Source organism: Oryctolagus cuniculus, chromosome 20 (assembly GCF_964237555.1).
Source record: "Oryctolagus cuniculus chromosome 20, mOryCun1.1, whole genome shotgun sequence".
NCBI lineage: Eukaryota > Metazoa > Chordata > Mammalia > Lagomorpha > Leporidae > Oryctolagus > Oryctolagus cuniculus.
The window spans coordinates 11,640,947-11,656,426 of record NC_091451.1 but is presented as its reverse complement, the minus strand read 5'-3'; the positions used below and the strand labels follow the sequence as shown (position 1 = coordinate 11,656,426).

Genomic DNA, 15,480 nt, shown 5'->3' with positions numbered 1-15,480 from the left:
AGATCTTTATGAGACAAGTAAACAGTTCATTTATTCCAACAATCTGAAATTACTTTCGTGATATGACTCAAATAATCTTAAAAAAACCCTGTAATTTATCCATTAATTTAATCTACCTTCAGAGTTCTACATGTTACCAAAAAAAACCCTACTTTTTTAAAAATTATAAACTAAAAATGATTGAGACCTGAATTCAACCAACTACACAGAGATTTTCTTTCTTTACTTGCCTTGACCTGCAATTTTCATGCTTATTCTTAATTAGGAGATTCATTTTCCTAATTGTATACTTGGCCAAAAACAGTAGAAGGTTAGCAAATACATAAAACTCCTTTTTTTCCATTTTAAAGTTTGTTATGTGCTAATACACTGTTACTATATAGCCTTAGGTGTCTTAGTTACTTATAGAATAATCTATCTTGGCCGGTGCCATGGCACACTTGGTTAATCCTCTGCCTTGGGCGCCAGCATCCCATATGGGCGCCGGGTTCTAGTCCATGTTGCTCCTCTTCCAGTCCAGCTCTCTGCTGTGGCCCAGGAAGGCAGTGGAGGATGGCCCAAGATTTGGTCAAGACTACCTCCACAATCAAGTACTAGAGCTGTGAGTTATGTTCACTTCAGACTACTGACTCATGGCAGACTCTTGAAGCAATATGTATTGCTTCTCTTGTTGCTATGTTCACAAAAGATCTGAGAGGAACAAGGGAAGTATACGTGATGTGGGAAATGGGAGACCTACATCATTTAATTTCTGTCCATTAACATGAGGATTCTGGGAGAAAACAACATTTTCAAACTTATCAACAGCTCTGTTATTAACTCAAAAGTTACAAAGACAGCAGATAGGTAACTTGGTATTTGTCAGATTTTTCATGATTTTTGAGAAACACAGCATTTTAAATATCTCAAATTCACAGGAATGAAAAAGAAAATGCTCATATTTACTCAACAAACTCTTCTGAAGCCAGTGCTGTGGTGCAGCAGGTTAATGCCCTGGCCTGAAGCACCGGCATCTCATATGGGCGCTGGTTTGAGACTCAGCTGCTCACTTCCAATCCAGCCCTCTGCTATGGCCTGGGAAAGCAGTAGAAGATGGCCCAAGTCCTTGGGCCCCTGCACCTGCGTGGGAGACCAGGAAGAAGCTCCTGGCTCCTGGCTTTGGATCAGCACAGCTCCAGCCGTTGTGGCCAATTGGGGAGTGAACCAGTGAATGGAATACCTCTCTCTCTCTCTCTCTCTCTCTCTCTCTCTCTCTCTCTCCTCTCTCTGTGTAACTCTTTCAAATAAATCTAAACAACAACAACAACAACAACAAAACCAAACCCTTCCTTCTAGAAAAGTGTTTAGATAAAATGGAATATTGCAAAGACAGTTCATAGAGTTCTTATATACCCCATACCCAGTTTCTCATATCATTATATCTTATTTTGTTTTTTGTTTGTTTTTGTTTTTGTTTTTTGAGGAAAAAGGAGTGACAGAACATAACTGAAATATCTGACCTTCAGTTTGGAAGTTACAAATTTCTTTTTTTTGAAAAGATTTATTTATTTATTTGAAAGTCAAGAGTTACACAGAGAGAGGAGAGGCAGAGAGAGAGAGAGAGAGAGAGAGAGGTCTTACATCCAATGGTTCACTCCCCAATTGGCCGCCAACGGCCAGAGCCAGCACGATCCAAAGCCAGGAGCCAGGATCTTCTCCTGGGTCTCCCACGTGGGTGCAGGGGCCCAAGGACTTGGGCCAACTTCTACTGCTTTCCTGGGCCATAACAGAGAGCTGGATCAGAAGTGGAGCAGCTGAGACTCGAACTGGCGTGCATATGGAATGCTGGCTCTTCAGGCCAGGGCGTTAACTCACTGCACCACAGTGTTGGTCCCCAGATTTCTAATTTAAAAGAAGAATCACATGTGTATTTTTTCTAAAAATTTATGTATTTTCATCTGCTTAAAAGAGCAAGAAAGAGAAGGGGGGGAGAGAGATCTTTCTGCTAGTTCATTCCACAAATTCTTGCAACAGCCAGGATTAGGCCAGGCTGAAGCCAGGAACCTGCAACTCCATTCAGGTCTCCCAAGTGGGTAGCAGTAACGCAATCACTGGGCCACACCTGCTGCTTCCTGTTACCAGAAAGCTAGATCAGAAGTGGAGTTGCCGGGACTTGAGCCAGCATTTTGATTGGGATGTGGTCAGCCCAAGTGGTACTTAACCCACTGTACCATAATGCCTATCCCCAAGTCTCTATTTAAGAAAAGTACATCTACTGTGTGTGTTAAGAGAAGAGTTTAAATTAGAACCCAATGTGTTAAACTAATGAGCTGATACCTAAGAGAAAGGAATGGGCGATTGATGAAAGAGCCTTAAATAGTGAGGCTTAGTGTATCTCCAGTCAAGCTAAAAAGAAGATATTAATACTTTGTTATGTCATAGGTAACAGACAAAAAAAGAAAAAAAATCTATTCTACTTGGTTCTGAAATGGGAAAGGTTTTACAACTATAAGGCCATCAGAGGAAGATTGTGGCCAGTTGGGGTGGGGAGTGAACCAGTGGATGGAAGACCTCTTTCTCTCTGTGTAACTCTTTCAAATAAATAAATAAAATTTTTTTTTAAAGGAAACAGAGCCACAGTGTGGTATTCCTCAAATTTCTTACCAAATAGTCTTTGTCACTTACTATCAATCCTGATTTTATATAAGCAGTATCCAGGGAATGTCTGCAAAAGGCTTGAAAGTGTGTTACATCCATGAGCTTGAATACATAGAATGACTTCATTATTAAAAGGAGCTTTACTCTAATCATGCTAACACTTCAACAGGTTAGTTATTTCTGATGATGAAATCTACTTTTAATTGCTTCTGGTATGCCTAATATTCTCTCCTATACATATATCTATTAGTTATACAAGAATGAAGGCATATTGTTCTTTTTCATTTCAATTTTTATCAATCATTCCCTTACTCTTTTTTTATATTCCCTCTACTCAACACACACACACACACACACACACACACACAATATGATATATTCTAGCATAAGGAAGCTCATTTAAAGACTGAAAATATCTCCCATGAATCCCCTGTTCTAAAAGGGAGAGGGTCTCATTCACTTCTCCCTCCTTCTGCCTGAGGGTCACTCACTGAACAAGTTCAGGTAAGCTTTTGTTGAAAAATATTCATTAAACACTTGATATATACAATGAATCTTGGAAGATGACATTCAACAAGAACAAGAAGCCATATGCAAAAATAACTATAGTAGTAGACAATATAAAAGTTCTAAGACTGGATAAATGAGGAATAGAAGAGGGAAAATCATTTTCAGCTGAGCTGAAAGGGTTAAAAAAACTGTGGTTAGGCGGAGAAGATGGCAGAATAGGGAGGGAGCACACTGATAGTCCGGGAAAAGATAATTCAATAAAAGTGGAGATTCTGTAGTTTTGGGGAAAAGTTAGGGGAAAAAACTGCAAAGGAAACTCTTCCAGAATGAGTGGGACACCATGGACCTGCGAGGAGGACACAGGCGTCCATGGCACAGTACCCCAGCCAACGAGTCTACACACCAGTGCTGGAAAGGGAGGTGAGACAAGGCAGCCGCCACTGCCCCCCTCCCTGGGGATGGACAGGTGAGACACGCACGACTGAGTGTGGGGAAGGAAATCGAAATCAAAACAAAGTGAATAGCGCCTGTGGGAAGAGGGCGCAATCCAGGGGGATGAACTGAGGGACTGAACACGCCAGGATCCTTTGGTGTCTCTGCCCTCCCCCCAATCAGAGCTGCAGTGGGAGGGAAGCAGCCATCTTGTTTGTTTACATTCAGGCGTAAAGGAGAATGGCCTCTGCTTTTGCCATTGGGGTGAACAAAGCAACAGGGAAACCAGCCCCAAGGGGCGGAGCTTGGCACCTCGAAGCCCAGACACCAGCCCACTCAAGTTACAAAAAAAAATAATAATAAAAAACAAACAAATAAATAAACTCTAGAAGGTAGAGCTGCCTGCTTACACTGGTTATTGGTACAGACCCACAGCAGCCCATAGCAGAGGGAAATCAACCTGAAAATAAAGCCAAAAAGAAATGCCAAAGAACAAAGGAAAAATCCAGAATAAGAATATAGAAGAACCTATGAACTCGCCAATGGAGCAGGCTAAACCATCCATAATAGAGGTTGAAGAAGAAGAATTTGAAAACTGTCGCTCCCCCTCTTCGTGGAGGAACGACACAGGACCCTGCGCTGTTCTTTCGTCTGCTCGGCCCTCCCCGGGTTTGCTGCTGGTTCTCCAAGGGTTGGCTACTATCCCTTCCACCTCCGTGGAAGGGCAGTTCCCCCTGGCCGCATTCCCCACTTCCGCAGGGGAGCGGCACACCGCCGGCCGGCTTTCTCGGGGGCTGCACAGGTGTTCTTTCAGATAGATGTTCCCCTTAGATGTTCCTGGTGCATGCCGTCTCTCTCCTCCTTTATAGTCCTCCTCTGCCAACGAGTACGCTGCTCTCCTCCAATCAGGAGCAAGTCCTACAGTTTATCGGCTGAACTGGAGGCAGCTGTGCAGAAGCTGTTTTCTTCTCTCCCAGCGCCATATTGTGGGAGAGCAGATGCATAGAATAAGTCTTAATTCCAGTAACTCAGTCTAGTCCGGATTGCTTCCCACAGAAAACATGCCAGAAAAAGAATTCAAAAAATTAATAATCAGACTACTTAGAAATAATGAGAAACAGTTTCAAGATCTGAACGAAAAGCAAGCCCAAGGATTAGAGATCCTAAAGAGAAGCCAGACTGAAATATTGGAAATGAAAAACTCAATTGACCTTATAAAAAAAAACCCGTGGAATCCCTCAGAAATCAAACAGATGAAATACAAGGGTGAATATCAGAATTCGAAGACAAGCTTCCAGAAATAATACAGTCAGTTCAGACACAGGAAGAAGAAATTAGAAAATTAAAAAATACGTTTGGGCTGGTGCCATGGCTCAATAGGCTAATCCTCCACCTAGCACACCAGGTTCTAGTCCCGGTCGGGGCGCTGGATTCTTTCCCGGTTGCCCCTCTTCCAGGCCAGCTCTTTGCTGTGGCCAGGGAAGGCAGTGGAGGATGGCCCAAGTCCTTGGGCCCTGCACCCCATGGGAGACCAGGAGAAGTACCTGGCTCCTGCTTTTGGATCAGCGCGGTGCGCTGGCCACAGCGTGCCAGCCGTGGTGGCGACTAGAGGGTGAACCAACAGCAAAGGAAGACCTTTCTCTCTGTCTCTCTCACTATCCACTCTGCCTGTCAAAAAAAAAAAAAAAAAAAATACGGTTGGAGACCTACAAGATTCAATCAAGCATTGTAATGTTAGGATAACAGGCATCCGTGAGGGTGTGGAAAGAGAATGGATTGGAAGGTGTTTTCAATGAAATATCAGAAAACTTCCTATAGAGGCAAATAGTTAATAACAAGCCAATTCAACAAATAGCCAGGGGCCCCAACAGGTAAGACCAGAAGAGAAATTCACCACGACACATTGTGGCAACACTCAGCTCAGTGAAACACAAAGAACAAATCCTAAAATGTGCCAGAGAGAAACAACAAATCACATTCAGGGGTAAGTTAATCAGACTCACCCCAGATGTCTCATCGCAAATACTACAGGCAAGGAGACAATGGCATGATATATTCCAAGTTTCAGAAGACAAACAATGCCAACCTAGAATACTATACATTCATTTATGAATGAAGGGGAAATAAAGATCTTCCCTGACAAACAGAAACTGAAAGAATTTGTATCCTCACATCCAACACTACAATACTGGCTCAAAGACGTGCTGCACACAGAAATACAAAAACAAGAACCTCACTACAAAAAAAAGCGAATCGTAGAATAAGCTATAAAGAAATTTCAAAATACATAAATAGCTTGTTTCAGGAAACATGACTGGGAAAAGACAGTACTTAACAGTAGTCACACTGAATGTGAATGGCCTTAACTCTACTACCAAGAGGCACAGACTAGCTGATTTAATCAAAAAAGAGAATCCATCTATATGCTGCCTTCAGGAAACACACCTTATTAGCAAAGATGCACGCAGACTAAAAGTGAAAGGATGGGAAAAGATACTCCAAGCTAACAGAAATCAAAAAAGAGCTGGTGTGGCCATCCTAATATCAGACAAAATAGACTTTAACAAAGAAGGGCATTATATAATGATTAAAGAATCTATCCAACAGGAAGACATTACTATTATAAATGTATATGCACCTAATTACAGGGCGCCTGGTTACTTGAAAGAATTGCTAAAGGACTTAAAGGGAGATATAGATTCAAATACAATAATAACAGGGGATTTCAACACCCCACTCTCACCAATGGACAGATCAACCAGACAGAAAATCAACAAGGAAACAACAGAGCTCATTGATGCTATAGACCAAATAGACCTAGTAGATATCTTCAGAACCTTCCACCCCACAGCCACAGAGTTCACATATTTCTCCCCAGTACATGGAACGTACTCTAGAATTGACCATATTGCTAGGCCATAAAGGGAGCCTCAACAAATTCAAAAACACTGAAACTATTCCATGCATCTTCTCAGACCATAGCGCAGTGAAGCTTGAAATCAACAACCCAAGAATCTCTACACCATATGCAAACACATGGAGAATGGACAACATGAACCTAAATGAACAGTGGGTCATCAAAGAAATCAAAAGAGAAATCAAAAGATTTCTAGAAACAAATGAAAATGATAACTCAACCTATCAAAACCTGTGGGATACAACAAAAGCAGTGCTAAGAGCAAAGTTTATAGCAATTGGTGCCTACATCAAGAAATTGGAAAGGAACCAAACAAATGACCTCTCCACGCACCTCATGGATTTAGAAAAACAGCAGCAAATCAAGCCAAAACCCAGAAGAAGGAAAGCAATACTAAAGGTTAGAGAATAAATAAACAGAATTGAAACAAACAAACAAAAAGTACAAAAGATCAACGAAACCAAGAGCTGGTTCTTTGAAAAAATAAACAAAATAGACACACCACTGGCCCAACTTACCAAAAAAAGGAGAGAGAAGACCCAAATCCATAAAATCAAAGATAGTAATGGAAACGTAACAACAGACACAACAAAAATAAAAAGGATCATCAGAAACCACTACAAAGAGATGTATGCTAACAAATTGAGAAACCTGGAAGAAATGGATAGATTCCTAGACACATACAACCTTCCTAAACTGAGCCATTAAGATACAGAAAACCTAAACAGACCGATAACCATGAAAGAAATTGAATCAGTAATAAACGCATTACCGAAAAAGAAAAGCCCAGGACCGGCTGGCTTCACCACTGAATTCTACCAGACATTTAAAGAACTACTAACTCCAGTTCTCCTCAAATTATTCAAAACAACTGAAAGGGAGGGAATCCTCCCAAATTCTTTCTATGAAGCCAATATCACCTTAATTCCTACGCCTCGAAAAGACACAACAGAGATAGAAAACTACAGACCTATCTCCCTGATGAACATGGATGCAAAAATACTCAACAAAATTCTGGCAAGCCAAATCCAACTGCACATCAGAAAGATCATTCACCCAGACCAAGTGGGATTTATCCCTGGTATGCAGGGATGGTTCAATATTCAAAAGTCAATCAATGTGATATATCACATTAACAAACTGAGAAACAAAAATCATATGATTATATCAATAGATGCAGAGAAAGCATTTGACAAAATACAACACCCTTTCATGATGAAAACTCTAAGCAAATTGGGGTTACAAGGAACATTCCTCAACACAATTAAGACAATTTATGATAAACCAATGGCCAGCATCATATTGAATGGGGAAAAATTGGAGGCATTTCCATTGAAAACGGGCACCAGACAGGGATGCCCACTCTCACCACTGCTATTCTATATAGTCCTAGAAGTGTTGGCCAGAGCCATCAGGCAAGAAAAAGAAATTAAAGGGATACAAATGGGAAAGGAGGAAGTTAAACTATCCCTAATTGCAGATGACATGATCCTTTATATAGGGAATCAAATAAATTCCTAAAAGAGACTATTGGAACTCATAAAAGAGTTTGGTAAAGTAGCAGGATACAAAGTCAACGCTCAGAAATCAACAGCTTTTGTGTACACAGACAACGCTGTGGCCGAGGAAGAACTTCTAAGATCAATCCCATCCACAATAGCCACAAAAACAATCAAGTACCTTGGGCTAAATTTAACTAAGGATGTCAAAGACCTCTATGATGAAAATTACAAAACACTAAAGAAAGAAATTGAGGAAGACACAAAAAAAATGGAAAAATCTTCCATGCTCATGGATTGGAAGAATTGATATCATCAAAATGTCTATTCTCCCAAAAGCAATTTACAAGTTCAATGCAGTACCAATCAAAATACCAAAGTCATTCTTCTCAGATCTGGAAAAAATGATGGTGAAATTCATATGGAGAAACAGGAGACCCAGAATAGCTAAAACAATCCTTTACAATAAAAACAACGCTGGAGGCATCACAATTCAAGACTTCAAGACATTCTATAGGGCAGTTATAATCAAAATATCCTGGTACTGGTACAAAAACAGATGGATAGACCAATGGAACAAAATAGAAACACCGGAGTTCAATCCAAACATCTATAACCAACTCATATTCAACAAAGGACCTAAAACCAACCCCTGGAACAAGGACAGCCTCTTCAACAAATGGTGCTGGGAAAACTGTATGTCCACATGCAGAAGCAGGAAGCAAGACCCCTACCTTACAACTAATATAAAAATCCACTCAACATGGATCAAAGAGCTAGAGATACGCCACAATACCATGAAACTAATTGAGAGCATAGGGGAAACCCTTCAAGACATTGGAACAGGTGAAGAATTCCTGGAGAAGACCCCAGAGGCACAAGTAATCAAAGATAAAATAAACAAATGGGATTACCTCAAATTGGAAAGTTTCTTTACAGCAAAAGAAACAGTCAGGAAAGTAAAGAGGCAACCAACAGAATGGGAGATGTTATTCACAAACTACACAACTGATAAAGGATTAACAACTAGAATCTATAAAATGATCAAGAAACACCACAGAAACAAAACAAACAACCCAATAAAAAGATGGGCCAAGGACCTTAACAGACATTTTTCAAAAGAGGAAATCCAAACGGCCAACAGACACATGAAAAAATGCTCAGGATTCCTAGCCATTATGGAAATATAAATCAAAACCACAATGAGGTTTCACCTCACTCCAGTTAGAATGGCTCACATACAGAAATCAACTAACAACAGATGCTGGTGAGGATGTGGGGAAAAAGGGACACTAACCCACTGTTGGTGGGAATGCAAACTGGTAAAGCCACTGTGGAAGACAGTTTGGAGATTCCTCAGAAACCTGAGGACCCTACCATAGGACCCAGCCATCCCACTCCTTGGAATTTACACAAATGGAATTAAATGGGGAAAAAAAAGAGCTGTTTGCATCTCAATGTTTGTTGCAGCAGCTCAATTCACAATAGCTAAGACATGGAATCAACCTAAATGCCCATCAACGGATGACTGGATAAAGAAATTATGGAATACGTACTCTATGGAATACTATACAACAGCAAAAACAATGAAATCCGGTCATTTGCATCAAAATGGAGGAATCTGGAAAATATCATACTGAGTGAAATAAGCCAGTCCAAAAGGGACAAATACCATAAAAGTTCTCCCTGATTGATGACAACTAACCAAGCACCTAAAAGGAAACCCGTTGAAGTGAAATGAACACTATGAGAAACAATGACATGATCAGCCCTGTCAACAGCCCTTGACTGTTGAGGAACAACTTACTATTTTATTCCTTTTAGTATTTTTTGTTGTTGCTCTTTTTGTTCTATTTAATACCACTGGTTGAATATTGTAATTAATACACAATTATTCTTAGGTGTTTAAAATTAACAGAAAAGTGATCTCTGTTAAATATAAGAGTGGGAATAAGAGGAGGAGATATACAGGTTGGCACATGCTCACTTGGACTTACCTCCAATGGTAGAGCTAGAAATATGCCAGGGGATTCCAATTCAGTCTTATCAAGGAGGCATGTACCAAATGCCATCTCACTTGTTAAAGTGATAAGTTTAAGGACATAATTGATCAAAAAGATAGGGTAAGTGTCGAAGAGATTTCACAAATAAGACCAGTGTCTGCAAATAATGAAGGATAGAACTAAAAGGGAGAGAATGATCCTGCTGGGGAAGCGGGACACACAGCAGACTCACAGAATGGCAAAGGCCCTAAACAGCACTCTGGCCTCAGAATCAACCCTTGGGGCATTCAGATCTGGCTAAAAGGCCCATGAGAGTCTCAGAGACATGGAAAGCCAAGCCACTGTGGCAAAAACAACCTGAATTAAAGATCTTGGTGAACAAGACCCCAGCAGAAAGAATGGGCCAACAAAGAAGGAGGCACCTTTCTCTGAAGGGAGGAAGGAACCTCCACTGTGATATGGCCTTGACTAAACAAGTTCAGAGTTGGTGAACTCAAGGGGCTTCCACAGCCTCGACAGCTCATGACAAGAGCCTCGGGTGATCACTGACATCATAAATAAGAGTGCCAATTGTTATATCAACAACGGGAGTCATTGTGCACATGCTCCCCTTGTAGGATCTTTGTCATTAATGTGTTTTACTATGAGAGTTAACGATAACACTACTAGTCGAACAGTTCTCCATATCTTGTGCGGGTGTGTGGGTGCAGTCTGTTGAAATCTTTGCTTAGTATATACTAAGTTGACCTTCAATATATAAAGATAATTGAAAATGAATCCTGATGAAGAGTGGGATGGGAGAGGGAGTGAGAGATGGGAGGGCTGCGGGAGGGAGGGAGGTTAGTGGGGGAAGCCACAACAATGCCAAAGTTGCACTTTGTAAATTCACATTTATTAAATAAAAAAATTGCATTTTGGGGCCGGCACTGTGGGGCAGTAGGATAAGCCTCCACCTACAGTGCCAGTTCGTGTTTCGGCTGCTTCTTTTCTGTTCCAGCTCTCTGCTAATGGCCTGGGAAAGCAGTGGAAGATGACTCAAGTCCTAGGTCCCCAGCACCCACATGGGAAACTGGAAGAAGCTCCAGCTTTAGATCAGCCCAGTTCCAGCCATTGTGGCCATTTGGGAAGTGAACCAGCAGATGGAAGACCTCTATCTCTGTGTCTCTCCCTCTCTATCTGTAATTCTGCCTCTCAAATAAATAAATAAATCTTTTTAAAAAGTTACATTTTGGCTAAGCCTTGAAAGATAATTATTTGGTTTATTAAATACTAAATATACATTTTTTATTATTTAGTGAGAGTGCATATTATAAATGATAACTGTGAAGAGCAAAGTTAAATTATAAACTCCATAAATTATTTTTATGAGAATCTTATTGTGGTATTTTTTTAAAGTCAGAGTCATCAATAAGCAGATAGATTCTAGTTCCTTGCAATAATGACAATTATTCAAATTAAAAATGCATGTTAAATTTGTCAAAATTACCGTAGGCAACATGCTCTAACGAAAGTGCTTGATTAGAGATTTGACATAAGGTTTTTGTTCCAAAGAAGGTTCTGCTATGAACTCAATTGTATGATTTTGATTCAATTTTTAATGTAAATTGAGAGAAAAAATTACTTCACTTTACAACCTTTCTCTGTTCACTCACCTTTCCTTCTCAGATATTCTGTGAAGCTAAACAAGATGGCAGATGCTCAAAGTTAATTAGACTGTACTATCTCATTTATTTCACATCAAATAAATGTCATTGTTTTCCCCATTGGCTGCTGCAACGTGGTCTAATTACAGGTCTTTATAAGCTAACAATGTCATTTAACATTTTTGTAATTGCAATTCTGATGAAAAGCAATGCTGTCACCACAGCACATCTAAATCAAGAAACAAGAACCTAAGATATAATACGGTTCTGTATTCAGTTCTCCTTTCCCAAAAGTATTATTTTGGGCATTTCTTTTGACACTTATTTTTAAGAATAACCCTATCTCAACATAACCGAAAGCTATATTTGCAACATGGGGAACTATACTTCAATAATATGTCTTTTTAAAAATATTTATTTATTTGAAACACAGAGTGTCAGAGAGAGAGGGAGGGACAGAGTGAAAGAGATATTCCATCCACTGGTTCCTGCCCAAATGACCACGATAGTCGGGGCTGGGCTAGGTACAAAGCAGGGGCTTGGAACTCTATCTAGCTCTCTCAGGTGGGTGGCAGGGGCCCAAGTACTTAGGTCATCTTCCATTGCCTTCCAAGGAGCATTAGCAGGGAGGTGGATGGGAAGCAGAGTAGCCAATATTGAACTGGCACTCTGATATGGGATGGTGGCATCATGGGTGCAAGCTTAACCCACAACGCCACAACACCAACCCCAACAATATGCCATTAACCAACACAGTATAAGGAAACCAGTAGTCTTTAGAAATAAATTATCAGTAATTAATTAAAAGCACTAATCTGACACATTTTAGTCTTTTATTTTGCTTAAAATGAAAAGAGTTAGACATATTTCAAGTTATGATACCAGGTTAATTTTACTTTGCTAAAAAGAAAAATTATTAATCAAGTAGTAAACCACAAATATCATTGTATTATTTAGGCACTACTAGGATTTAGTAGTTCCTTTGTCTCTACTCAGTAAATTAGTAGTGATTGTGAATTAACAATGTAATATTACAAAATAATATTGATTTTGTGGTTTTTAAATTAAATCACATATTTTTTGCTGTGACTATTTAGTAAGGTTTTCCCTATACACAAATGCAAGTCTCTTCAGAGTATAAATTTTAAGCCACAATATAATATTCCTCTGTTACTACTAACCAAAAATATTGTAGAGACCAATATCCCTGAAGAACATAGATGCAAAAATCCTCAATAAAATACTGGCCAATAGAATGCAACAACACATCAGAAAGATCATCCACCCAGACCAAGTGGGATTTATCCCTGGTACGCAGGGATGGTTCAGTGTTCGCAAGTCAATCAATGTGATACACCACATTAACAGACTGCAGAAGAAAAACCATATGATTATCTCAATAGATGCAGAGAAAGCATTTGATAAAATACAACAAACACCCTGTCATGATGAAAACCCTAAGCAAATTGGGGTTAGAAGGAACATTCCTTAATACAATAGAAGCAATTTATGAAAAACCCACGGCCAGCATACTATTGAATGGGGAAAAGTTGGAAGCATTTCCACTGAGATCTGGTACCAGACAGGGATGCCCACTCTCACCACTGCTATTCAATATAGTTCTGGAAGTTTTAGCCAGAGCTATTAGGCAAGAAAAGAAATTAAAGGGATACAAATTGGGAAGAAGAACTCAAACTATCGCTCTTTGCAGATAATATGATTCTTTATTTAGGGAATCCAAAGAACTCTACTAAGAGACTATTGGAACTCATAGAAGAGTTTGGCAAAGTAGCAGGATATAAAATCAATGCACAAAAATCAACAGCCTTTGTATACACAGGCAATGCCATGGCTGAGATAGAACTTCTAAGATCAATCCCATTCACAATAGCGACAAAAACAACCAAATACCTTGGGATAAACTTAACTAAGGATGTTAAGGATCTCTACGATGAAAATTACAAAATCTTAAATAAAGAAATAGAAGAGGATACCAAAAAATGGAAAAATCTTCGATGCTCATAGATTGGAATAATCAGTATCATCAAAATGTCCATTCTCCCCAAAACCAATTTATAGATTCAATGTGATACCAATCAAAATACCAAAGACATTCTCCTCAGATCTGGAAAAAATGATGCTGAAATTCATATGGAGACACAGGAGACCTCGAATAGCTAAAGCAATCTTGTACAACAAAAACAAAGCTGGAGGCATCACAATACCAGATTTCAGGACATACTACAGGGCAGTTGTAATCAAAACAGCATGGTACTGGTACAGAAACAGATGGATAGACCAATGGAACAGAATTGAAACACCAGAAATCAATCCAAACGTCTACAGCCAACTTATATTTGATCAAGGATCTAAAACCAATTACTGGAGCAAGGACAGTCTATTCAATAAATGGTGCTGGGAAAACTGGATTTCCACATGCAGAAGCATGAAGCAAGACCCCTACCTTTCACCTTACACAAAAATCCACTCAACATGGATTAAAGATCTAAATCTATGACCCAACAGCATCAAATTATTAGAGAACATTGGAGAAACCCTGCAAGATACAGGTACTGGCAAAAACTTCTTGGAAAAGACCCCGGAAGCACAGGCAGTCAAAGCCAAAATTAACATTTGGGATTGCATCAAATTGAGAAGTTTCTGTACTGCAAAAAACAGTCAGAAAAGTGAAGAGGCAACCAACAGAATGGGAAAAAATATTTGCAAACTATGCAACAGATAAAGGGTTAATAACCAGAATCTACAAAGAGATCAAGAAACTCCACAACATCAAAACAAACAACTGACATAAGAGATGGACTAAGGACCTCAATAGACATTTTTCAAAAGAAGAAATCCAAACGGCCAACAGACACATGAAAAAATGTTCAGGATCACTAGCAATCAGGGAAATGCAAATCAAAACCACAATGAGATTTCACCTCACCCTGGTTAGAATGGCTCACATTCAGAAATCTACCAACAACAGATGCTGGCGAGGATGTGGGGAAAAAGGGACACTAACCCACTGTTGGTGGGAATGCAAACTGGTTAAGCCACTATGGAAGTCAGTCTGGAGATTCCTCAGAAACCTGAATATAACCCTACCATTTAACCCAGCCATCCCACTCCTTTGAATTTACCCAAAGGAAATTAAATTGGCAAACATAAAAGCGGTCTGCACCTTAATGTTTATTGCAGCTCAATTCACAATAGCTAAGACCTGGAACCAACCCAAAAGCCCATCAACAGTAGATTGGATAAAGAAATTATGGGACATGTACTCCTTAGAATACTATACAGCAGTAAAAAAAAAAAAAAAAGGAATAAAATAAGAAAGCTGGTCATTTGCAACAAAATGGAGGAATCTGAAAAACATCATACTGAGTGAATTAAGCAAGTCCCAAAGGGACAAATATCATATGTTCTCCCTAATTGGTGACAACTAACTGAGCACCAAAAAGGAAACCTGGTGAAGTGAAAAGGACACTATGAGAAACAGTGACTTGATCAGCCCTTGTCCCGACTGTTGATGTACAATTTAATACTTTATCCCTTTTAGTATTTTTTTTTGTTCTACTTAATACTATTGGTGTTTCAGCTCCTCTCTAAGAACATTTCCTGTGCTGGAAGGAGTTAAGCCTTAGATAGTTCCTATTTTCGTCCAAGAGAAGCTCAGCAAAAATCAAAGGAATGAGTCAGGCCAGGTAAGTTAAATTTCATGGTGTTCTTTGTTTTAATAAGAAGACCAAACAGTTTTTAATTTGCTTGTTTAAAAATATTTGCAAAATGTAGTGTGATCTTGGTAATGAAGAAAGCATTCATTAACAGTGTGGTGA

At 39.5% G+C, this 15,480-nt stretch overlaps 1 protein-coding gene across 8 annotated transcripts in view; it reads right to left on the bottom strand.

Moving 5' to 3' along the window:
• Window positions 1-15,480, bottom strand: part of FUT8 (fucosyltransferase 8) — a 296,746-nt gene that overhangs the window by 66,981 nt on the left and 214,285 nt on the right. The window lies entirely within an intron of this gene.